Below are 26,194 nucleotides of genomic sequence, written 5' to 3' on the forward strand. Positions count from 1 at the left end.
AGAGCTACGGAGCTGCCAGCCTATGCCACACAGCAACGACAGATCCAAGCCCCATTTGCAACCTACACAGCAGCTCACAGCAACACCGGATCCTTAACCCGCTGAGTGAGGCCAGGGATAGAACCTGCGTCCTCATGAATGGTAGTCAGGTTCGTTAACCGCTGAGACACAATGGGAACTCCAGCTTTCTATTCCTTTTCAAGTTTTATTTTCTCGTCATATGGTCATTTTGAAACATTTGCCTCTCTGGATTTTTTTGTTGTCGTTGCCACCCTGCAGCATATGGAGCTCCCAGACCAAGGATCAGATCTGAACTAGGGTTGTGACTTACATCACAGCTGTGGCAACACAGAATCCTTTTAACCCACTGTGCTGAGCCAAGGTTGGAACCTACATCCTAGCGCTGCAGAGACGCCACCAATCCTATTGCACCACAGCAGGAACTCCTTGCCTTTCTTAGTGGTAAGAAAAAAAAAATGGAATAGAGAAAGTAGCTTTAATAAAATATGGGCAATATAAATGCAAACCTTTTGGCAAAATGAGCTTTCAGCTTCTAGAAGTTCTATTTGCCCAGCTGCATTCAAGGAAATTTAGAACTCTTAAAATAAAGGAATATAATCCAACACAAAGGAAAATTGTTCCTTTGTGCAAGCAGCAATAACATTCGCTGTTCAAGAAGGCCTCACCCTTCTAGCTGAGAAGGAAGGGAATCACCTTAACAGGAATGATTCCATCCAGCAGAACTGCTTTCACTTCCAGTTGGAGGGCTCAACTTAGGAAAGAGTCCAGCACATTTTAAATAATAGCACTGCCCATTCTGAATGTCCTTAATCCAACAGCAACACTAAATGAAACCTAAGGTTCCAGCCTACCTCTACAATAAAGCACCTAAGACTTCAGACAAATTTCTCAACCTCTCCACATTTTAAGACTCCTTATCTGAAATATAAGGTCAGATTTCTAAAGGCCCCTCCTGTTTTGCAACCCTCTGTTGTTCTGGTTACCTTATCTATGATATAGAGCTGGGGTTAAAAATATGAGTACCCAGGAGTTCCCGTCGTGGCGCAGTGGTTAGCGAATCCAACTAGGAACCATGAGGTTGCGGGTTCGGTCCCTGCCCTTGCTCAGTGGGTTAACGATCTGGCGTTGCCGTGAGCTGTGGTGTAGGTTGCAGACGCGGCTTGGATCCCGCGTTGCTGTGGCTCTGGCGTAGGCTGGTGGCTACAGCTCCGATTCGACCCCTAGCCTGGGAACCTCCATATGCCGCGGGAGCGGCCCAAAGAAATAGCAAAAAAAAAAAAGACAAAAAAAAAAAAATATGAGTACCCAGTGAAGGACACCATAAAATTCACACACAATATTTCAGTGGGTGTAGGTGAGTGGATCCTACTGGTTTATAATCCAATAAAACTTCTCCATTCAGTGTTGAAGATGATTTACCTTGCCCTATATTTACCATATAAGAATCTAATGTTCTTTCCAATATCAGCACGATGTTTTGGGGAAGCAGAGGAAAGTGCGCAGCCTCTCAGAACTGGGCTAGACATCCAGACTCTTGACTAATCCCTAAATCACTGTATAAAGATACTTACAACTTTAGACTTGACTGTAGTCATGTAAGAAAGAAAAGGACTGGCTCTATTTGAGATCTCCCATCTCAGAGCATCATGTCAAAGAAAAGGTTGTTCTAATCACTAGACACTTTTCTTCTGCTACCCTCCTATATGATTCTTATTGAATTTGAGAAGTTATTTTCTTATACTGGCATTTTAAGTAGTCCTTTATCAAACTGTTCCATCAAGTCCTGAGATTTCATATTGTCTTATGCCTAGGATAAGGTTAAGAGTGACCCTTCAGGGACTCCAGTTACATTTAGAATAAAACAAAATCCATAATCGTTATTATGACCTAATGGGCTAGTAGGTTTGTATTCCTCCCAATCCTTAAATATCATTTGTTATAACTAAGACCCCAAAACACACTTGTCTCCTTTTTATAGCTCTAAGTAACAAGTTCTTTCCCACATCATGGCCTTTTCTCAGACCGTTTCCTTTGCCTATCATGTCTTCCTTTCCTTCTAATTCTCCGGATCTCAGCTCGAACATCACCTCAGAGAAGTCTTCACAGACTCCTCTTGACAAACAATCTGCTGTCCATCCTTTTTGGTACTTAACTGCTATCTGTGATTGCTTAGTTATTATATCAGCTTCATTAGAATGCAAACTCCGTGAAAACAGGGACATTTTCCTGCTTTATATACTATCATATCTCCAACATCTAGAAAAAGGTATGGCATATAATAAAAACTCAATAAACTTGTATTAAACTAAAAATTGTAGAAAACTGCAAAATACAGAAGAATGTAAGATAACTCATAAAAATGACTCAAACCTCTATAATATTCTTATTGTGTTATATTTTCTTCTAGTCTTTTTTTCTGTACAAGTTTTTTATAGTTGATTTCTACCTATAAACATGATTCCAAGTGTTGTTTTTTATTCTTTCAGCGTTACATCATGAGCTTTATAATATCTTCCTTGCATTCATTCCACAGCATTTAGAGACCTATTATTAACGTAAATGGATGGCATATACCATTTCCTTACTTTCAGGCACTTCGGTTGTCTCCAGTTTTCGCTGGAATAACAATTAGGTAGAACTTTTGAATATATTTGTGGATTAATTTTTAACAAAATTTAATGTCCTAATATAGAACCCAGGAATTATAATATTGTACATTCTTGATAGACACTGTCAAACAGCCTTCCAAAAGAGTTGTTCTAATTAAGATTTCTCTTGTCCCTATATGAAAGTACCCTTTTCACAATACATTTGTCAGCATTAGATATTCTCACTAAAAATATCTTAATAATATGACAGATGGAAAGTGCATGTTATTTTAATCTACATTTCCCTACCAATGGTGTTGAAACTTTTTTCCAAATATTTCCTCTAGATTTCCTCATGGGTAAAACTTTTTGTCCATGCCATTTATCTCTTGAATAAGTCCTAAAATTTCTTCTCAATTTGAAAGAGCTATTTATAAAGATAGACACCCTCATCATATATATCACATACAACCTTCTCCACTTTCATATTATTTGCTTTTTCTTAATGTACCATCTTCATTGTTATTATTTAAAACAAAAGGTACTTTAAAAATTTTTTTCCTCTAGATTGCCATTTTTTATTTAGCACTTTGTTCCTTTGCCTTCAAGTTTAAAAAGAATCCCCCATCCAGACACTTTCTCAATGTTCAATATTTTCTTCTACTTAATGATTCTTTATACACCTAATCCTTAAATTTCATGTGGAATTTGATTGTAGTGTGAAAAAATACAGAAATCTTTTTGATAGGTGAAAACTGAATTGCTTTATGGTAAATTTCCAGACGTTCAAAAGTTATTTTAAGTCATTGTTCCAAAATTTTTGCAATTTTAAAGAATGTAAAGAATTTGCATCAGGGAGATGCAAATTGAAACCACAAGATAGCATCTTATACCTGTTAGAATGGCTATTATCAAAAAAAGAAAACAAGAAGTAACAAATATGTTTAGGTGAGGATGTAGAGAAAAGTGAAACTTGTGCACTGTTTGTGGGGATGTAACTTAGTTCAGCCACAAGGAAAACAGTATGGAGTCCCTTAATAAATTTAAAATAGAACTACCATATGATCCAGTAATTCCACTTCCAGGTATTCATCCAAAAAAAAAACCCAAAAACACAAACTTGAAAAGATATATGCACCCCATGTTCACTGAAACATTATTTACAATTGCCAAGATATGGAAAGAATTTGTGTCCATCAACAGACGGATGAATGGATAAAGAAAATATGGTACACACACACACACACACACACACACACACACACACAAATATGGAATATTATCCAGCCATAAAAAGGAATGAAGTCTTGCCATTTGTGAAAACATAGACCTTGAAGGCATTATGCTAAGTGAAATAAGTCAGAGAAAGACAAAGACATATTCACTTACATGTGGAATCTGATAATAAAAAATTTTAATGTATGAATGTAAACTAGACTTTTTTAAAAAAAGATATTGTACTATTAGGATTTTCCAGAGATAGAGAACTAGTATATTGTATATACTCACACACATGTATATCTATATCTATAGCTACAGAGAGAAAGAGAAATTCTAAAGAATAGGCTCAGTGGATTGTAGAGGCTAACAATTCAAAAATCTGCAGGGCAGGCCAGGAGGATGGAAATCTAGGGAAGAACTGATGTTGCAACTCAAGTCTGAAGACAGTTTGGAGGCAGAATTCCTTCCTTTGGGGGTCTCAATTTATTTTCCTCATAAGCCTTTAACTGATTTGATGGGGCTCACCCAATTATGAAGGGTAATCTGCTTTACTCAAAGACTACTGATTTAAATGTTAATCTCATCTTAAAAATAAATTCACAGTAATATGCAGACTGATGTCTGACCAAATATCTGGGTGCCATGACCTAGTCTAGTTGACCTGTAAATTTAACTATCACAAATATTTACTATATGTCAAACACTATGGTAAGAGTTAAGGAAGGAGGCAGGGAGGAAATCAATTGCAGTGTTGCAATTTCCCTAAAGAAACTGCAATGTTAAAGGGCATTACTAAAGTGTGGCAGATGGTGTCAGAGATGTATACACAGTGTAATAGGACACAGAGGCTTAATCCAGCTGGGGAACAGACAGGGTTGATAGAGCAGGCTTCTTTGATTGAGTCTTGAGGAAGGCAATTATTCTTCACCATCCCCAGTCTCCTCCCCTCTCCCATTCAGAGTACCAGTCCCACGCCATCCTCTCAGCAGTCCTTAAAGACACTACAGCCAGGCCCACCAGCCTGGGGAAAGCATGGAAGTTCTCATCCACTGGACAGTAGAGAAATATCTCCTGCTGTGGAGCTGAAATATATGGGCACTAACTTGCCCCCACTTTGCCATATATTCTTGTCACACTCATTCCCCAGATGGAACTCCACTCCCAGTCCAAGCATCTCAGAGTCCCAGGCACCTCCCTCCCAAGGTTGCCTGAATTCTGCCATTGGCTGGGAGACACTTCTGTGGAGTTGCAGGTTGGGGCTCAGAGACCTCCCCCAGTGCAGGGTTCCAGGGAATCCTACTTCTTCTTTGGCTGACCAATTTGCAGGTCCTCCATGGGGTCACCTGGACCCTCAGGATGTCAGCCGGGCTTTGGTGTGAGTGAATTCCAGACCCTATCAGCTCCAGCTGGCTTTACCCCCTGCCTGCCCAGGGACACCTTCCCAGTGATCCTGAGTACCATCTAGTGGCAGCAGAAAGGACACAGGCTACTTTTTACAGAATGACCTCCACTTCTTCTTTTTTTTTTTTTTTTTTTTTTTTTTTTTATTTTCCCACTGTACAGCAAGGGGGTCAGGTTATCCTTACATGTATACATTGCAATTACAGTTTTTCCACTCTTTCTTCTGTTGCAACATGAGTATCTAGACATAGTTCTCAATGCTATTCAGCAGGATGACCTCCACTTCTGAGTAGCCTTTCTCAAGCATTTAAAAACAAACAAACAAACAAACAAAAACTGTATTCTTTTTAATTAAAGATAAAAACTGACACCTTTAGTCTTCTGTTATTTGACATTTGAAATAAAACATATAGCTTGTTTAGTCACTCTGGTAACTTGAATGTACTTCTTCATTGGAAAAGTGGTCCTCTGCCTTCCAACTCCTTTGAACATCACAGCTCTAGCCTAAGGGAAGGGCTTTGAAAGTTGTTGCACATGAGATCAGAACTTATTAAGAGAAATCTCTTTACTTGCACCAAAAGATCCCAGCTACCCAAATACTTATTAGTGAAGTCTTTCTAAATTACAAGAAAAGAAAAATTGATCATTAAGCCCCTAACACTTATTATAATTTGCATATTCATTTAGATCCCATAGCCATAGAACTATTATGATGATGTTCACATAAAATTATACTTGATAGCAGTGGTTACCAGGTTTAGGGATATTACCCGCCAGTAAAATTTCAAAAATAATTTTGGGACTCAATCCAAGATTGAACTAAATTTTTTGCTTTCTCAAGGAAGAACACTGGGGGAAAAGGCACCCTCTATTACCATCATTTACAAAAAGAAAGGGAATTATAATACTAACCAAGTAAGGAAGGACATAAATCACATGTTTAAGGAGGGCCCTTACCAAGATCAAGGACATCTTTTAAAATTTTCAAATGTTGAAAAACATAATTGTATCTTATCATGTTACATTTCTTGTGTCTTTTGCTGATAAAAATTGTTAATCTGGGGGTGGATTGTGCATCAAAAAGTGGAACTTGAAAGCTCAACCTGGTCCTGTATTTTATTTTGTTCATGATCAATGGCGACTGCATCAATAGCCACCATGCAGTATGAAAGCAAAATGAGTGGTTGTATACCTAGAGAACCAAGAAGCTGTTGTACTAGAATCTTAGTTCTCAAAATAAAACCTGTTCAGAAGAATATTTTATCAGCCTAATGAAGACTAAAGTGTATAATCAGAGTTCACTTTGGAAGTCATAGAAGCCTAGCTTTGGATTTTTGATCTCTATAACATAGAGCAGATAGAAATCAAATGGGAGAAGATCACAGGGAATCTGGTGATGGAAGACGAACAGGAGCACGTGACATATTTAATCAATTTGTGGAAGACAGAATCCAACTAGTATCCATGAGGATGTGGGTTCAATCCTTGGCCTCGATTAGTGGGTAATCGATCTGGCCTTGCCATGAGCTATGGTGTAGGTTGCCAACGCGGCTCAGATCTTGCTTTGTTGTGGCTGTGGTGTAGGCTGGCACCTGCAGCTCTGATTCGACCTCTAGCGTGGGAACTTCCATATACCACATTTTCAGCTGTAAAAAGAAAAAAAAATCAATGAAGAAAAAAAATAACTAATGTAATAGTCAAACTACAGAACTGAAAGGACATGCGGCCAGAAAAAGGGACAAAATTATCTCAAGTTTAGAGTGAAAATAGAAAATAAAATAGAAAAATTAAGGTCCTCAGAGTTCTCAAGGGCTCACTTGTCAGAAATTTTTATCAAAATCCACAGTTACTCATTTCTATGATCAGATATGGTAAGGAATAGATAATTCTCAATCTAGAAATAAAAGGAATCTATACAAAGTAAAAAGCTGCTCTAACTAAAAATAGAGTGCCAAGTGAAAAGTTGAAAGGGGAAGAGGAGGGCAAATGTTTTAAAAGGGAAATTTTCTTTAATGCTGATTCCAGCTGGGCCTCCTTCTAACAATGACCCCAAAACTCAAAGGTTTAGCTTGGATATTATAAAGAACTCATAGTGTACAAAGCATAGAATGGGCAACATTACCTGCTCCTCTATTCAAAGAATATGTGTAGGAGTGGGAGCTGAGGAGTAGGAGATGAAAATTTTAAATCCATAATTTAAAAAATATATGCAATTCTCAGACTTCTAGGGATTATCACAGTTGCTGTACAAGGTGGGTTACATGGCTTTCCCTAGAATTATGTTTTCCTTTTATTTACCAAAGTATTACTAAACAAAGTAACTGCTTGCTTTTTTCAGCTACACAAATATATAAGGGTCCTAAGAGTGTTTATGATCTTTGTGGTTACATTTCCACTTCAATCAGAAAAACAAAATTTTATTTAAAATTTCCATTGCAAAGTTATTACTCACAAAAGTAAAAATGGAAATAACCTAAATATCCACAAATCAAAATGTTTAAATCAATTTTAATATGTATGATGGCAAAACATTTTATTTTTAATAATATTTACTTATAGTTGCTCAATATAAATACTAAATGAGAACTAGAATCACAAAACATATAGGATAAGATCTTAAATATATATGCGTAGAAATAAAGAGTAGAAGGAACTACATCAAAATATTAATGGGGTTATTTCTGAGTTAACAAACTAAGGATAATTTTTATACTTTTTCCCTAGTTTCCTATAATGAACACATATTAATGCTATCATCAGAAACTAATAAGATTTTATTAACAACACTTCTTACCCTGTCAAAGTATTTAGGTCCTAGGGAGTCACTGAGAATATCACAGGGATATCTTCAGTCAGCTCTTCTGCGCATGCCCTCAAAGTTAACACTGGATGGTAGAATCTGGCATTCACCCACATGTGTGCTGCCATGTTATCCCACTGCTTACAGCAACTCTATTTTCAAGGCCCAAAACTGTAATTCATACTCTGAAAATAGGCTAGTATATTTGTAAGCAGGGCTATCCACGAGAATTCAGATTTGCCAGTATCACATAATGACTATCTCTCTATGCTGGAAACTTATCTAATCTCGAGGATATGAACCAACAGAGTAGTCTAGCCTGATGATCTTTCTATAATTTTTCCTCCCATCTTTTTAATTTGTCTTACAAGAAGGTCAAAACAGGCATGGTGACTTTCCCTGACTGTGTAGAAGCCAATCAAGAAAATGCTGACTGCCCCCTGTACTAAACAAGGGGTACCTCTAACCTGACTCAGCAAAATAAGGTTTGTTAATGTATTAATGGGTCTGTATAGAGACTGCAGACGTAAGCACAATTCTCCATAAGTAAGCTTAATGCTATAGTAAACCAACAAAAAGAGCCAAGGCAGGCCCATAAGTGCTCTCTTGCAGGTGATAAATGACCTTTCAAGTTGAGCTAAACGCTTGGACCTAAAAGAGCAGGTGAGCAATGCCATATTTACAACAGGCTTTATCTATATATGGATAATGTCCCTTAGTTGCATTTTCTAAGAGAAGAAATCACTACTCCATGCTTAATGAATGAAACACAGCCTTATTAATCCTACTTTGATTTCATTTCTATCTACTTTATGTCATTTTATAGACTGAAGATGCTGTATTCAAAAAACATTTCAACATGTACAGAAATCCCTTACATGGAAGTTATATAACAAAAGTAAATCAAATTTTTTTGTTTGTTTAATCGATGTTATAAACTCATGTGGTTAAAAAAAAATTGTATAGGAAGAATTAAAATGAAAAGGATCTGTCTAGTGACCCATATTTCCCCAGTCTCACTTCCCAGAGGCACCCACTTGTAACTATTTTTGTTCTTATTTTTAGGATATTATCTTAGGACATTAATTCTAAAAATACAGCGCTATTCTTACACACCTTTTTTTTTTTTTTTTTTTTTGGTTTTTTTGGTGGTTTTTTTTTTTTTTTTCGGCTTTTTAGGACTGTACGTGCAGCATGTGGAAGTTCCCAGGCTAGGGGTCAAATCAGAGCTACAGCTGGAGGCCACAGCCACAGCCACAGCAACATGCGATCTGAGACTCATCTAGGACCTACATCACAGCTCAAGGAGACACCAGATCCTTAACCCACTGAGCAAGGCCAGGGATGGAACCTTTGTCCTCTTGGATCCCAGTCGGGTTTGTTAACCACTGAGCCAAGATGGGAACTCCCAATACAGTGCTGTTCTTGATTAACCAGTGTGAACACCTGCTGATATCCTGATTTATATGACTTCTTAGCTCACAAACAAGCCCTCCAATCCGGGAAGTAGGGTCAAGTTTATGGAGATGTAATTTACATATGGTAACATTCGTCTTTTTAGTATAAAATCTTAGGAGTTCTGACAACTGCAGTTTAATCACCCCCAAATTTCCTCCCACACCCTTTCAGACAACTCCTGCCCCACCCCAGCCCATGGCAAACAATGACGGTTTTCTATTCTTACATGTTTGCCTTCTCTAGAATGTCAAATGAAAGTAGCCTTTTGATTCTGGCTTCTGCCATTTGACATTCATGAATCTGAAATGTATCTAAAAGTCATGCATGTTGTTGCATATACCAATAGTTCACTGAATGAGTGTTCAAGAGTTTGTTGATCCATTCCCTAAAGGACATATTTTCCTCAGTTTTTGCTGTTTACAAATAAGTCTGAAATAAACATTAATATACAGATTTTTATATGAAATACTTCATTTCTCTTCTCTAAAGAAGAGTCCCACTATCTAGGAGTGGGATTACTACATTTTATAGAAGTGTATGTTTTGGTTTATAGAAATTTACCATTATTTTTCAAAATGATGTATCATTTAATACTCCCAACAGTAACGTATGAGAGTTCCAAGTACTTGGCATTCCTGCCAGCACTTGGTATTACCTTGTTTTTTGTTTGTTTTGTTTTAACTTAGCCATTCAAACAGGTGTGCAGTGGCATATCATTATGGTTTATCAAGCATTTCCTCATCTTTGGATGTGCCTATTTCCATTCAAATATCTTCCTTATACCTATTCAGATCTTTTGCTCACTACATATTGGGTTCTTTGTTTCTGCATTATTGAGTCATGAGAATTCTTCATATATTCTGATTTAAGTGCTTTATCAAATATATGCCTTACAATACTATCTCCCAGTTTTCAGTTCATCTTTTGGTTCTCTTAATAGCATCTTTCAAGAAATAGAAGTTTTTAATTTTGATAAAGTCCAATTTATCAACACTTTCTTTTATGGATCATACTTTTGATGCTCTCATCTAAGAAATGTTACCTAACTGAAGATCAGAAGGTTTTCTTCTATGTTATCCTTTAGAACTTTTTATAGTTTTAGATTTTATTTTTATATTTATGATCCACTCTGACTTAATAATTATAACCTTGCAAGGCATGTTTTGAGATTCTTCTATCATTTTTTGGCCTATTTTTCCAGCATCATTTGTTGAAAATGTCCTTTCTTTATTGACTGGCCTTTATAGCTATGTAAAAAAAACATCATTTGATCTTAAATGTATTGATATATTTCTCATTTCTCTACTCTATTCCATTAATCAATGTTCCTCTCCTTTTGCCATTAACATGCCATCTTATTTCTGTATATTTATAAGGTTTAAAATTCATCACTGTGAGATTACAACTTCGCCCTTCTTTTTGCAAATTGATTTGGTCATTTTATCTCCTTTACCTTTCCACAGATATTTTAAAAACAGTTTGGTGAAATCTTCAAAAATCCTTGCTGGAAATTTTGTTTGGGACACTGATTACATTGAATCTATAAACCAATTTGGAAATAGCTGACATATTAACAACACTGAGCCTTCAATTCTGTAGGTAGAGTATATCATTCCATTGATTTAGATCTTTAAATTCTTTTAACTGTTTTATTTTTTAAAAATACAGATTTTCCACATAATTTGTTAGATTGATACCTAAGTATTTCATGGATTTTTAGATGCCATTGTAGATGGTTCCTTTTTTCCAATTTCTAATTTTTCACTGTTACTATATAAAAATACAGGAGTTCCCATCGTGGCTCAGTGGTAATGAATCTGACTAGGAACCATGAGGTTGCAGGTTCAATCCCTGGCCTTGCTCAGTGGGTTAAGGATCTGGCGTTGCCGTGAGCTGTGGTGTAGTTTGCAGATGCGGCTCAGATCCTGCATTGCTGTGGCTCTGGTATAGGCTGGCAGCTACAGCTCTGATTAGACCCCTAGCCTGGGAACCTCCATATGCCGCGGGAGCAGCCCAAGAAATGGCAAAAAGACAAAAAAAAAAACATATATATAAAAATACAATTGATGTTTTATACTAACCACGTATCATACAACCTTGACTCTGAACAATAATTTATTAGTTCTAATATTTTCTTGGAGATTCTTGAGTATTTTCTATATAAAAAATCAAATCATCTGTGAATGGATATTATTCATTTATTCCTATCCAATCCATATGATTTTTATACATTTTTCTTATCTCGATGCATTGGCTAGGACTTTTAATACAGTATTAGTTAGAAGTAGTAGGAACAGACATCCTTGTCTTGTTTCTTCATTTAGTGAGACACATCCAGTTTTTCACAGGTAAGTACAAATTCTTTCTCATGTTAAGAAAGTTCACGTCTATTCTTAGTTTGGTAAGAGTTTTTATTATAGATATTCAGTGCTGTCATCTGGTATTTGTGTGTCTATTGATATTGTCATATCTTTTCTTCCTTAGTCTACTGAAATGAAGAATTATAATATTAGATTTTGGAATGTTGAAACAGCCTTGCATATCTAGGATAAACCCTACATGATCCTGATATATTACCCTATTATTATATTGCTGGACCAACTTGATATTTTGTTGAAGATTTTTGCATCTCTGAGATATATTGGTCTGCAGGTTTTTTCATTAGACGTCTTTATGTAGTTTTTGTCTCAGTGTAGTGCTGATCTTATAAAATGAGCTGAAAAGTGTTCACTCCACTTCCATATTCTGAAAGAGTTTGTGTAAAATAGGCATTATCCTTAAATTTTTGATAGAATTCACCAGTCAAGCCATCTGGAATTGGAGTCTTCTTTGATAAAAGTTTTCAAGCTTTCAGCTATGAAATAAATTTCCTTGACTCTTCAGTTACTTCATGAATGGCCTTGGTAATTTTTACTTTTTAGGAAATGTATTTGGAAGTTCTCACTGTGGCAGAGTGGGTTAGGAATCCAACAGCATTAGCTCAGTTCGCTGCAGAGCACAGGTTCAATTCCCAGCCAAGTGCAATGGGTTAAGGATCTGGTGTTGCCACAAACAGCTGTGACTTGGATTCAACCCCTGGCACAGGAACTTCCATATCATATGCTGTGGGTGCAGCCATAAAAAATAAATAAATAGATAGATAGATAGATAAATAAAAAGTTTAATTAATCTAAATTTTCTAATTGTGGGCATAAAGATATTTGAAATATCCCTTTATTTTTATTTTCACATATGTAGGATGTATAGTAATGCCCTCTCTTTCACTTCTGACATTGGTAATTTTTGTATCCCCCTTTTCCTTGGTAAATCTAGATTTATTGATTTTTTTGTTGTTGTTGTTTTTGTCTTTTTGGTATTTCTTGGGCCACTCCCGTGGCATATGGAATTTCCCAGGCTAGGGGTTGAATCGGCGCTGTAGCCCCTGGCCTACACCAAAGCCACAGCAACTGGATCCGAGCCGCTCTGCAACCTACACCACAGCTCACAGCAACACCAGATCATTAGCCCACTGAGCAAGGGCAAGGACCAAACCCACAACCTCATGGTTCCTAGTCGGATTCGTTAACCACTGCGCCACGACGGGAACCCCTAGATTTATTGATTTTTTTAAAAAAGGTTTTGGTTTTCATGATTTTCTTTAAATTTTTTTTCTATTTTCAACTTCATTGGTTTCTCTCCTTGCATTTTCTTCCTTCTGTTTCTTTTATTTGCTGTTGCTATAAATTTCACTCTAATCACTACTTTACATGTAGCCCATGATTTTTAACTGCTTTGTTTTTATTTCCTTCAATTAAAAATATAACCTGATTTTTCATTTGACTTCTACTTTGATTAATGACCATTTAGAAGTTTATTGCTTAATTTGCAAATATTGGGGATTTTCAATATAAGCTTGTGTTGTTGAGTTCTAGTTAATTTTAATTATATTTTAAAAAATCTGTATTACCTTAAATTCTTTCAAACTTATAATATTTGTTCTACAATGTGTGATCCACAATATGATCTATTTGTATTGACATTCTAGTGTACTTTAAAATGATGTATATTCTATTGTTGATAGGAATGTTACATAAATGCCAATTAAGTCAAGTTGGTTAAAATATTTTTCAGATCTTAGATATCCTTACTAATTTTTGAACTGCTTATCCATCAGTTATGAGAGAAAAGTGTTGAAGACTAAAAATATTATTACGAATTTTTCTTTTTCTCCTTTCAATTTTATCAATTGTTGTTATATGAATTTTGAAGCTCTGTACCTAGGTTCATACACACTTAAGATTATTATGTCTTCTTGATGATATGATCCCTTTATCATTATGGAATATCCCTTGCAACATTTCATTTTCTGAAGTCCACTTTGTTATTAAGATAGCCACTCCAGCTTTCTTATGAGTGTTAGCATGGTATAATTTTTCTTATTCTTTTATGTTTAATCTATTTGTGTCTTTATAGCTAAAGTGCATCTCATATTAAAAGTGAGTTTCTTATAGCCAGCATATAGTTAGTTCTTGCTCTTTTCAATTTGATAATCTCAATTTTTAATTCCTGTATTTAAACCACTTACATTTAATGTAATTATTGATATGGTTGAATTAAAATCTACCATCTTTCTAGTTTCCTTCTTTTTGTTCCAACCGAGTTTAGTGCATTTGTCACCTCATTATCATCATGTTTTGGGATTAATTAAACATTTTAAATTTTATTTTATGTGAATTATTGGCTTCTTATTTATATCTTAATATTTTAATTTATATCTTAATATTTTAGGGATTGCCTTTGGTTGTAAATATATATTTTTTTATTTTTATTTATTTATTTATTTATGTCTTTTCTAGGGCGGCACCAGCAGAATATGGAGGTTCCCAGGCTAGGGTTCCAATCAGAGCTGTAGCCGCCAGCCTACACCAGAGCCACAGCAACATGGGATCCGAGCTAAGTCTGCGACCTATACCTCAGCTCACAGCAATGCTGGATCCTTAACCCACTGAGCAAGGCCAGGGATCGAACCTGCAACCTCATGGTTCCTAGTTGGATTTGTTAACCACTGAGCCACGATGGAAACTCCAAAATATATATTTTTAATTAATCACAGCATAATTTCAAATAATACTGTAGCCCTGTACCTATAAGAAACTAAACAATTGTATATTCCCAACTCCTCCTTCCCATCTTTTGTGCTAAGGCTATCATATATGCTACCTATACATATGCTATAAACTCACAGATAACTGCTACCATTTTTGTTCTAGAGAGTCACTTGCTTTTTAGAGTGATTAAAATTAAGGAAAAATATATTTTGTATGTATCTTCATTTTAGCCATTTCCAAAGATCATTATTTCTCTGGTTTCTCTGTGTGGGTCCATGTCTCTGATATTATACTCATTCTGTCTGGAAAAGTTGCTTTAACATTTCTAGAACAGGTTCTAGTGGTAATAAATTCTCTTAGTTTTTAATTTGTTTGAAATGTCTGTTTCTCCTTCATTTTTTGTTTCTTTTTAGGGCTGTACCTGCAGCATATGGAAATTCCTGAGCTAGGAATCAAATAGAAGCTGTAGCTGCAGCTGCTGGCCTACACCACAGCCACAATCATAGCAACATGGGATCCAAGCTGCATTTGTGACCTATACCACACCTTGCAGCAACACTGGATCCTTAACCCACTGAGCAAGGCCAGGAATTGAACCCACATCCTCATGGATACTAGTTGGGTTCACTATCTGCTGAGACACAATGGGAACTTCCATCCTTCATTTTAAAAGTTAACTTCACGTGGTATGGAATACTGAGCTGACAGTTTTATATTTGTGGCACTTTAAAGTTGTGTCACTTTATTGTTTTCTGGTTTGCATAGTGTCTAATGAGAAGTCTGCTGTAATTCTTAATTTTGTTCCTTTGTATGTTAACAGGTCTATTTTATTTGAGCTGCCTTCAAGATTTACTCTTTATCTTTGAATCTCATCAATTTGCCTATGATATGTCTAACAGTGCAGGGTTTTCAGGAGACGTATTTATCCTGCTCGGGCTTCTTTGAGCCTCTATGATTGGTGATTTGATGTCTTTTATTATATTTGGAAAATTATTAACCAATCTCTTGAAATATTTCTATCTCATTCTCTTTTTTATCTAGGATTCCATTTACAAATATGTTATACCAGTTAATACTGTATTTGGATGCTCTGTTTGGATGCTCTGTTTTTGTTCTTTTCATTCTTTCCTCTTTACTTCTTGACACCTGCCACTTTAGTGTAACAACTTCATAAAGTATAGTTATATAATTATAAAATAATTTCTATTGTTCCATGTTCAAGTTCATGATCCTTTCTTTGGCAGTGTAGAGTCTACTGATAAGCACATCAAGAGCATTCTCTTTTCATGCTTTCATATCATGTTTCATATCATGTTTCATATCGTTTCATCATGTTTTCATATCTAGCATTTCCATTTGATATTTTCTTACATTCTATCTTTCAGGTAAAATGCCACATTTGCTCATGAATATTTTCACCTTTTCCACCACAGCTTTCAATCATAAAGTTACTTTAAATTCCTATATGATGGTTTTAATATCTGCCTCATATCTAACTCAGGTACTATTGAGTGCCCTGCCTCCTGACAATGAGGTTTTTTCCTTGATTAATTCTGTTTCTAATAATTTTGGGTTGATGTCAACATAACAACACTATTAATAAATATAACCATATGATTTATGATCTCTGCATTAAAATAAGAAGTGTCATGGCATAAAGAGGGGAATGAAGTAGGAAGAATTAAGTATCCAGGATAAAGAGCAAAATATGAAATAGTACAATATTGACTCAAAATGAACATTAAAATAATATAGTTAGGTCAAGAGTACCATCAAAAATAATAATAATTTTAAAGAGAGTTAATAAATCAAGACAGGAAATAAATGGAATACTCAAAAGTGATTAAACAAAAAGAAGGCTAAAGAGAAGACAGAGGAATAATAGAGAGACACATAGCAATATTATAGGCTTAAATCCATATTAATTATTATACTAAATGTTAATGAGCTAACCAGTCAAATTAAAGGCATACATTGTCATACACTTAAAGGATAAAAAGCAAGAATCAACTATATGTTATATACAAAGGGTATACTTCCAATATAAAGATAGAGATAGGTTGTAAATAAAAGGATGGGGAAAATATACATGCAAATATGAAAAACAAGAAAGTTGACATAGTTATATTAGACAGAACAGACTTCAAGACAAAGCATATTACTAAGATGAAGAAAAAGATTTTATAATGAGTAAATACTCCTGCATCAAGAAGACATGACAACTCTAATGTCCTTCTACCTAATAAGAGAGTTTCAAAATAAATGAAATAAGGAGTTCCCTGGTGAGCTAGTGGTTAAGGACTCGGCATTTTCACTGTTGTGGCTCAGGATTTTTCCCTGGGCCAAAAACTTTCATATGCCACAGGTGCAGCCAAAAAAACCCAACATGAAATTTAAAAAATGACAGAACTAAAGGGAGAGAGAGAGAAATCTATAAGTACAGTTGGAGATTTTTTAAGACATCCCTCTCAGTAAAAATAATGTTAGCAACAAACTTAACCGATTTAATCGGCATTTAGAAAACAATACACTCAAGAGCCAAAACTAATCTATGGTGCAAAAAATAAGAACAAATAGATGTCTTTGGGAGTATGGCATTGAGGAGTGACTGGGTAAGGACATGAGGAAACTCATTGTGGTGATGTTTAATGTTAATATCTTCAAGAAGATTAAATGAATGCATTTCTCAGACTCCAAGAATGCTCACATAAGACATGTGAATATCATTATACGTAAATGTTTCATCAAAAGCAAAAAATGTTTACACATATTGAATTCATGTAATAATATGTCTGCTGAAGTATTTAGAGGGTGGTATACTGTTCTTTGTGATTTATTTAGAAATGCATCAAAAATAGCATGTGTTAATGAATAGGGAGATAGATAAATGAATATACATGGACAAAGCAAGTATAATCTAGTTGGTGAATGTATCAATAGTAACTGTAAAATTATTTTGACTCCAGTGTATGAAAAGTTTAATGATAAAATTTTGAGAAAAAATAAGAGCATAATAAAACACTTTTCCAGAAAACAAAAATAGATTAGGATTTATTGTCATTAGAACTGAACCATAAGAAGTGTTGAAAGTAATTCTTTCCTTTAGGCTGAAGGAAAATGGCATCAGATGTAAATTCAGATCCACATGAAATAATGAAGAGCAATAAACAGAAATGATAAATAGGTGGGTAAATGCAAAACACTACATTCAGTTTTTAACTCACCTAAAGGTAATTCTGTCAACTATACTTAATTTAAAAATGTAATACAACTAAAAATAGATAAATAAATAAAATTAAATATTTAAAACCAAAATAATAATTATTTCTCCCAAAGTTTATAAAATATTTAGAAGTAAAACATATGAGATTAATAGAACAAAGACAAGAAGAGGGAAATAGAAGATATGATAATAACGTTCTTAGATTAAACTATGATAATTTAAAATGGATGTTATAAATCTTGGAGTAATTACTAAGAAGAAAACAAAGAGATATAGCTTACAAACTAACATTGGAACTAATATAGAATAGTAACATTTAGTCAATTAAACTAAATGAAGGCAAAAAGAGAGAAAGAAATAGTAGAGCTATAAAAATAGTAAAATGACAGTTAAACACAACCACATTGGTAAATACTTAAAAGCATATGATCTAAAAACTCCAGTTAAAACACAAGTATGTAAGACTGAATGAAAAATAGGACCCAATCATATACTCTCTTTAAGAAACAATGAAGTATATGTATATAAACATATACACACATACACACACACACACATGCATATGTACATATGGAAGTATGTATACATGTACACAATGTCTGTATATATATATATGTTAGGAATATAAGAATGGGAAATCTATAATATGCAGACATTCAGCACAAGTAAGCTGGAGTAGCTATATTAATGATAAAAAAGGAGAGATACACATATATTAAACATAAGAAAGCTAGGATATCTATATTAATTTTGACATTGTAGACTTTAAAGCAAAGACTATTACCAGTGATAAAAATAGATGTCATTAATAACAAATATGACCAGGGATAAAGCAAGATGTTTCCTAATGATAACTATACATCAAGAGGACATAATAATTTTAATGTGTATGTACCCATTAACAAAATTATCAAACATATGAAGCAAAGACTGGAAAAACTAAAAAGAATAAACAAATTCAAATGTAAATTGGAAATGTCAGTAATCTTCTCGGTGATTGATAACATGGTAAAAAATCAGTAAGATATAGAAGGTTTGAATACCACTGTTAAGCAACTTGACCTAGACAACATTTATAGAACACTCCACCCTACAACAACAGAATACATGTTATTGTCAAGTGCACATGGTACATTCACCAGGTCAGACATATGCTAGGCTCTGAAACAAATGAAACTGAAATTAAAAAATTGAAATCAGGGGCACACAGTTTTTGAAGGCAAGAGCCTGTTGTGTCCCCCTTAGCCTGGCAAATCAATAGAGCTATTCTTTTCTCCTTCACCTTCCCCCGCTATAAAAAACCAAAAACTGAAATCATATCGATGATAGCCTCTCACTCCCAATAGATTTAAGTTAGAAGTAAATAACAAAACAATCCAGACATTTCCAAAATATTTGGAAATTAAACATATATAAATAACCCTCAGGTCCCAGAAAATCACAAAAACTAGAAAATGTTTTGAACTCAGTGAAATGAAAAAGCACAATATAGCACAATTTATGAATGAGCTGAAGCAGTTGCCAAGAAGAAAATTTAGAACTTTAAAGCACTTAAAGTAAAAAAGAAGGAAGATCTTAAGTGAATGACTTAAGAAAGGGTCAGCAAATTGTGGCCCACTGGCTATTCCACTTGCAAATAAGGTTTTATTGAAACACAACACAGCAACACCTATTGTGTATTGCCTAGGCCTCCTTTTATACTATAATGGTGGAATTAAGTACTTGTAAAGACTGTATAGCCCATAAGACTAAAATATGTACAATCTGACCCTTTAAAGAAAAGTTTGTCACCTCTTGATCTAAGGTACAAACTTAAGAAGCTAGAATAAAAAAGAATAAATTCAAAGCAAGTAGAGGAAAGAAATAATGACAATAAGAACAGAAAACAAGTGAAGAAAGAAAACAGATACTGACTCACAGACTTTGAAAAACTTGTGGTTTTCAAAGGAGACAGTTCGGGGGTGGGGGGGTGGGGGGATGCACTGGGGTTGTGGGATGGAAATCCTATAAAATTGGATTGTGATGATCATTGTACAACTATAAATGTAATAAATTCATAGAGTAATAAAAATTATAATAAAAAGAAAAAATAAATAAAAACAAGAGAATATCAATAAAACCAAAAGTTTTTATTTGAAAGCAATCAATAAAATTGATAAATCTCCAGCTAGACTGATCAAAGTAAAAAAAAAAATTCAAATTCTCAATGTCAAGAATATAAGGGAGACAGCACTACAAACACCATAGGTATTAAAAAGATAAGAAGGAAATATTCTGACAAACTTTATGATAATGACAATATGCAAAGAGAGAGTTCAGTAAAAGCAATTCTAGAAGGGCATCTTCATCTTGGTTTGTCACAATCCTTTTAAAGAGATCTAGCTGTTTTAACAAATCAACTTTCTTCTATATGCAAAAAATCAATGCCTTTTAATATAATACAACTAGTATAATATATCTAGAGAACAGCTGTAGGAAAGAGAGATTTTAAAAGGGATAGAGGTTCATTCAACTATGCATCTATTATTCTGTAAGGAATCTTCTGCTAATCATATAATTATTCTTTATTCAGTGTTTCAAATTTAGAGTGTATTGTCTATTTCCTGGAAACATACACTCTTGATTCTAAGTGGAATTTGAGTGAGAATGTCTCTCACTATGATTTTAGAGAGACAAAGGTTCACAGTGTAGATCTTTACTCTCAAAGAGCAGTAGTGGGAATGGAAAGGAAAAAAAAAAAAAAAAAACATTTCTAGGAGATCAGGCCAGGGAAATGTCATCAGATAAAATTATATGATGTGATGAGTTAATATTCTTTAATACATTTTGGCTCTATTTTAAAACAATCTGGTTCCTTAAAACTGTGTTAATCTGGATTACCACCCTCTGAATTAACATCTCTAGGATAAGCATGCATTTATGGAAACAAAATATTTTGCATTAAAATGGTCATTGTCCAGATCCTGATGGATTGGATTTTTTCTAATCTTGTTTTTGAAGACAGAATATTAATTCAATCATGGCACCGAATGAAAAATTTATAAGGAACTTAACATACAGAGATGTGGCATCTATCTCTGTCATTTTACTTTAGCTTGAGACAAGGATGATAAAACATATTTGCAAAAAAATGTATGTGTTTTTCACTTTCAAAATTAGAGCATCCTAATCATTTTCTCCATGTGAAAAGTTTAATGAAAAAGTAGATTGATCTAATTTGGGATACTTAAGTCACTGGCAAATTTAAATTGTTTAAAAAAAATAATAAGCCTAGCTCTTGAGTCATACGAATGATTCACCCATGAATTCTTGAGGGGATTAATTTAAAACAGTTCCAAAGAAACAGTAGCTCCACATACCTACTCTAAAAAAAAAAAAAAAAAAAAAAAAAAAAAAAGACGAAACAAAACAGGAGAGAACAACAAATTTACGCTAGAGGAGAAAAAGAGAAGCATCAGGACAGATCAGAACCTTGTTAGCCTGGTTGGCCAATCAGAGCAGATGAATTCAAGAGCCACATGATAAGGCAAGGTAGTGAAAAATAATGGAATGTTGGCTTCTATAGAAATAAAGTCTTCCTTGTCTCTTTCACACTCCTACTCACCTCCTCCCTTTTACTTTTTGCTGGATTCCTAAGTGAGAGGAGTAGTGATTTGTATTGTCAGATTCCAGGGAACCAAGAAGCCCACTTGCTTCAGGGATCCAGCTTTCAAAGAAAGGCTCAGGGCTCATGGTCATGGCCCTGTCTCCTACTTCTTTTCACAGCAAGTGTAGGAAGGGCAGGACCTGCTAGAGAACTAGCCATCTTTCTCCACAGACGCCACCTTTTCCTCACTTAGCAGTTCCCCCTTGAGATGATGGCCTGGAGCTCCTGTCAGAACTGCCATGAACTTGAACCATTGTGAGCTACCAGATAGGTCCCCACTCCATCCATCACTCTGGTTTCATTCAGGCACTGCAAGACCTTCTGTCAGGACTCAGAATTCTGATTTATCACAACCCCTCTTCTTTATCCTAGGCTATTCAATTGTTGAAAGGTTAGAAAAGGGGAGTATATTAGTGTTCTGCCATGCAATGCAGTTTGCTGCTAAGGTATCAGGTAACCGAAAAGTTACTTTGCCTTATTTTCCCTCCCTTTTCTAGATGCCCCCTTAGTAACCTCTCTTAGCCTGGAGAAGAGGCACAGCTGAACCAAGACAGTATTTAGGTATTCTTAGGTCCCTTTAGCAAAAGGGGGGGTTGTATATCATCTATGAATTTATCCCAGTATTATTCCAATTTCTTAAAGAATATAAACTTTGAGGTTTTTTTTACTATTAGCTGTGAAAAAATTTATTTTATTTTATTTTTATTTAATTTTTTAATTGTTATTTCCCCCAACACAATTTTTTCCCCACCGTACAGCTTGGGGACCCAGTTACACATACATGTATACATAATTTTTTCTCCCATTGTCATGCTCCATTGTAGGTACCTAGACATAGTTCTCAGTACTATACATTTTCCATTCACATGAAATATCTTTTTCCATCCCCTCATTTTCAATTTATGTGTGTCCTTTGCCCTAAGGTGAGTTTCTTGTGGGCATGAAAAATTTTAAACATGGAGTCCTAAGCAATGAAAAATCCAAAAAAAAAAAAAAGTTCACAGCTATTCACTGATATAAATGATGAAGAATGATAGATAGTACATACTTTGTACTTAGAATTTTTCTTTTGTTTCTGTGTAGCTGTGTTTTCTATTGATATTTGCAAATTAACCCTCATTTGATTATTTATTACAATAAACAATATGCATATAAACATATCTGTTTGAGCTTTTTAATGATCCATGCCTACAGCTATTCATGTATAGGACACTTTTCTTCTACAAATCTAAAAATGAAGCCAATACTAATTATTTGGTGGTTGAGACTTAGCTAAAGCAGGAACTGAACAGCCTCTGGCTGATAGTTATATATCCTTGCCACTCTCCAGGAGGGCTCAAAATCACTGCCTTGGGAACATGATCTGGAATCTCAAAGTGTGTCAGATTATCAGCTCCTGTGTGCCTATATTCATTCTCCTCTCCTCTTAACCTTTTCTTATTCACAACAACAGATGCCAGTACTGGAAGTTCTCCTTGTGGCTCAGTGGTTAACGAATCCGACTAGAAGCCATGAGGTTGTGGGTCTGATCCCTGGCCTCACTCAGTGGGTTAGGGATCCGGTGTTGCCATGAGCTTCGGTGTAGGTCGCAGACTCGGCTCCGATCTCGCGTTGCTGTGGCTTGACATAGGCCAGCGGCTACAGCTCCAATTGGACCCCTAGCCTGGGAACTTCCATATGCCACAGATGTGGTCCTAGAAAAGACAAGAAGACAAAAAAAAAAAAAAGAAAGCAAGATTGAGAGAGAGAGATGCAAGTACTACCAAGAAAAATTAAACAAACTGGATCTCAACTACTGCCTAAAAGTTTTTCCCGTAAAGAGAAACCCATGAATGTTTACTCAAAAGGAAAATACAGTCCGTTCTCTGTAACCAAAGCTTCTATATCTGCCGATACAACCAACCAACTCCAAAAAGTTCCAAAAAGCAAATGCTGAATTTGCAGCATGCTGGCAACTCTTTACATAGTTTTTTCCATAGTATTTACAACTATTTACATAGGATTTACATTGTATTAGGTATTATAAGTAATCTAGAGATGATTCAGAGGACATAGGGAGGTTATATGCAAATATTACACCACTTTACATAACGGATTTGAGCATCCTTGAATTTTGGTTTTTGGAGGGTCCTAGAACCAGTTCCCCTGTACTCTAAAAATGCATTTGAAAATAACATTCACATTCAAAAGGCCATAACTTTGGGTGAAACCAACAGCTTTCACATAACAATAAATCATTTGTTTATGCATAATAATAAATCACTGAGTCTAGAGAGTCTTTTTCACACATACTTTCCTATTTAGGTACTCAAACAAGGTTAGGAAAGGCTGGGTATCCTTCCCTGTTTACTCAGAAGCAGTGAAGACATCCAGTGCAAAGAGCTGGTAGCGACCCAATCAGAGATATGTATAGGGATGGCAGCAAAGCTAGAACATAAGTCTTGAGAGATGAGGACTAGAAAATATATGTATTTTCTAATGCAAGAGCTGGGAATACATATCAGCAGTTCATTCACCATAATTTTTGTTTAATGTTGGGTTGCCAGATAAAAGTACAGAATGCCCAGTTAAACTGGAGGTAAACAGCAATTAATTTTTAATATATGTATGTCCCATGTCATATCTGTAACATACTTACATTAAAAAATTGGTTGTTGTTTATTTAAAATTCAGTTCAACTGTGCTTTCTGTGATTCACTAAATCTGTGACTCTACTTTAATGTGTCGATTAAAATTATCTGTAATTTAACTTTGGCTCCTGATTTTTAATCTTCAGGCCAGACCTATCCCCTGAATTCCAATGCCTGTAAAACCAGTCTTGACCTCTCCACTCCAGGGCCTATAGATATTTAAAACTTGACATACCCCAAACTGAGCTCCAGCTATCCAAATGCCCCATCTCTCCCCAGACCTGTTCCTCCTGCAGTCTGCCTCATCCTACTTAATGGTCTATTCTTCTATTGCTTGAGTCAAAATGTGATGTCATCCTCTGTATCTCTCTTATTCTCACAACTCCAATCCTTTATTTTTGGATGATTGTAGAAAATTGGAGAAACTTTAATTTACGCTTCTGTAAGTTTGAGGTTAGAAAACGGGTTCAAAGCAGTATAGTCAATGAAGAAATTTGCCACCAAGGACTTCTGCACAGAGTTTCTCCCAAGCCAAAGAAGTCTCTTCCTTGGAACCCAGGAGCCTGTTGCCACATTTGTGTCAATCAACCCATAAAAGATTATGCTTAAAGGAGGGCAAAGGTGACATCTTTTGCATTATAAACCCAGTCAATCCAAGGCTTTCACTTTCACTTCCAGCACAGCTTTAAGATCTGTAATTATTTAAGATTATAGTAGGAATTGCTAACTGCTCTCAAGTGGGGGGAAAAAAAACCTGAAACCCCCAACCTACCCTACTTATTAAATCTTTTCACTTCTAAGGTAATAATACCTAGGCTTCTAGACTCTTAATAATTCCCTTTCCAACCAGAAGACAAAGAAGTTTCATGAAATTAGTAGAGAATGCTCCATGTGTAAAGCTTATAACATTCAAGTGACAGCTTCAGATTTGAGAACTCCAGGATATTTTCTGGCAATTCTTTGTTTAGTACACTAAATAAATGTTGTGAGTCATGTCAGGTCTTTCTTTCAAACATCAAGCAACCCAGAAACTAGGCAGTTAGAGCAACTCAGAGCAGCTTAATTTGTTTAGCTAGTCCAGACCAATAAATATTTTCTCTAAATTTCCACCAAAGCAGCGGTTACCCTCCAAGAGCCTCATCAAAGGGCAGTGATTTCTTTGCTGTCAATGCTTGATGTGCCTAAGGTGATAGAGATGCTGGGGGAGAACAGCCGAAGCAAAACAGTTTATTGGTTTATCAATGTCTTCAGATATTTAAGGTCTCAGGTCTGGTCCTTGGCAGAGCCAAATTGGAAAGTGGTGTTTTCTGTCACACAGTTTTGCTGTCATTGCATCAACAGCACTTCTCATATAACATGTCAACAATGGCATGCACAGCTTCATAAATGGTCAATATGACTAACAATGCAATTTGTAAAAGTGACTGGGTCAAAAATAATGTAAGGAACCACAGGAGAAAAACTATTTAAATGATGAAATAAACTACCTGAATACTATTAAATACTCAAAATCTGCATAAGAATTGAGAGTCAAAAATATAGATTGCAATAGATATTTCCTCTGTGGGATACAAAGATGAGTAAAGTTTCTAGAGGAGATTTTGAAAGTGTTTGCATTTGCCATAGAAAAGTTCATTGTAAAAGTTCTGACTTTGATAAGCACTTCTCTACTATATTGACACTCTATTATCCATATTGTGATAATGCCACTACCTCCATATCAGGCATTTTTCTTAACCTTCAAATTTTAAGAAAACAATCAAGTTTGAATGGATGATTTTTTTCTTTTTTGCACACTTCAATGTCAAAATTTCCATGCCTTTAAAGAACATCACAGGGCATGTTATCCTATGTTGCTGTACCCAGGGTCTCTGGAATTTTCTAGATTCTATGCTATAACAAAATGCATATTCTGAACTAGATAAAAATAATTGACTGTATTTTTGAAATGTCTGTAACAAAGTTATTAGCTCCCTAAAATAAAAAGTGTTGTACAAATAGCCTTTGGAGGCATTATTTCACAAGTTTCCAGTCAAAACTATGCTGTCCAGAAGACTTGTATATGTAGATATGACTAAATCATCAAGAGCATTTTGACCATCCCAAGTTAGTGGAGTTT

At 35.1% G+C, this 26,194-nt stretch overlaps 1 protein-coding gene across 2 annotated transcripts in view; it reads right to left on the minus strand.

Moving 5' to 3' along the window:
• ACVR1C (activin A receptor type 1C) overlaps positions 1-26,194 on the minus strand; it is a 76,671-nt gene that overhangs the window by 48,910 nt on the left and 1,567 nt on the right. The window lies entirely within an intron of this gene.

Source organism: Sus scrofa, chromosome 15, assembly GCF_054392235.1.
Source record: "Sus scrofa isolate SSC_HxYL_T2T_F1_AM1 chromosome 15, Sscrofa_HxYL_maternal_Yorkshire_Landrace_v2.0, whole genome shotgun sequence".
Lineage (NCBI taxonomy): Eukaryota > Metazoa > Chordata > Mammalia > Artiodactyla > Suidae > Sus > Sus scrofa.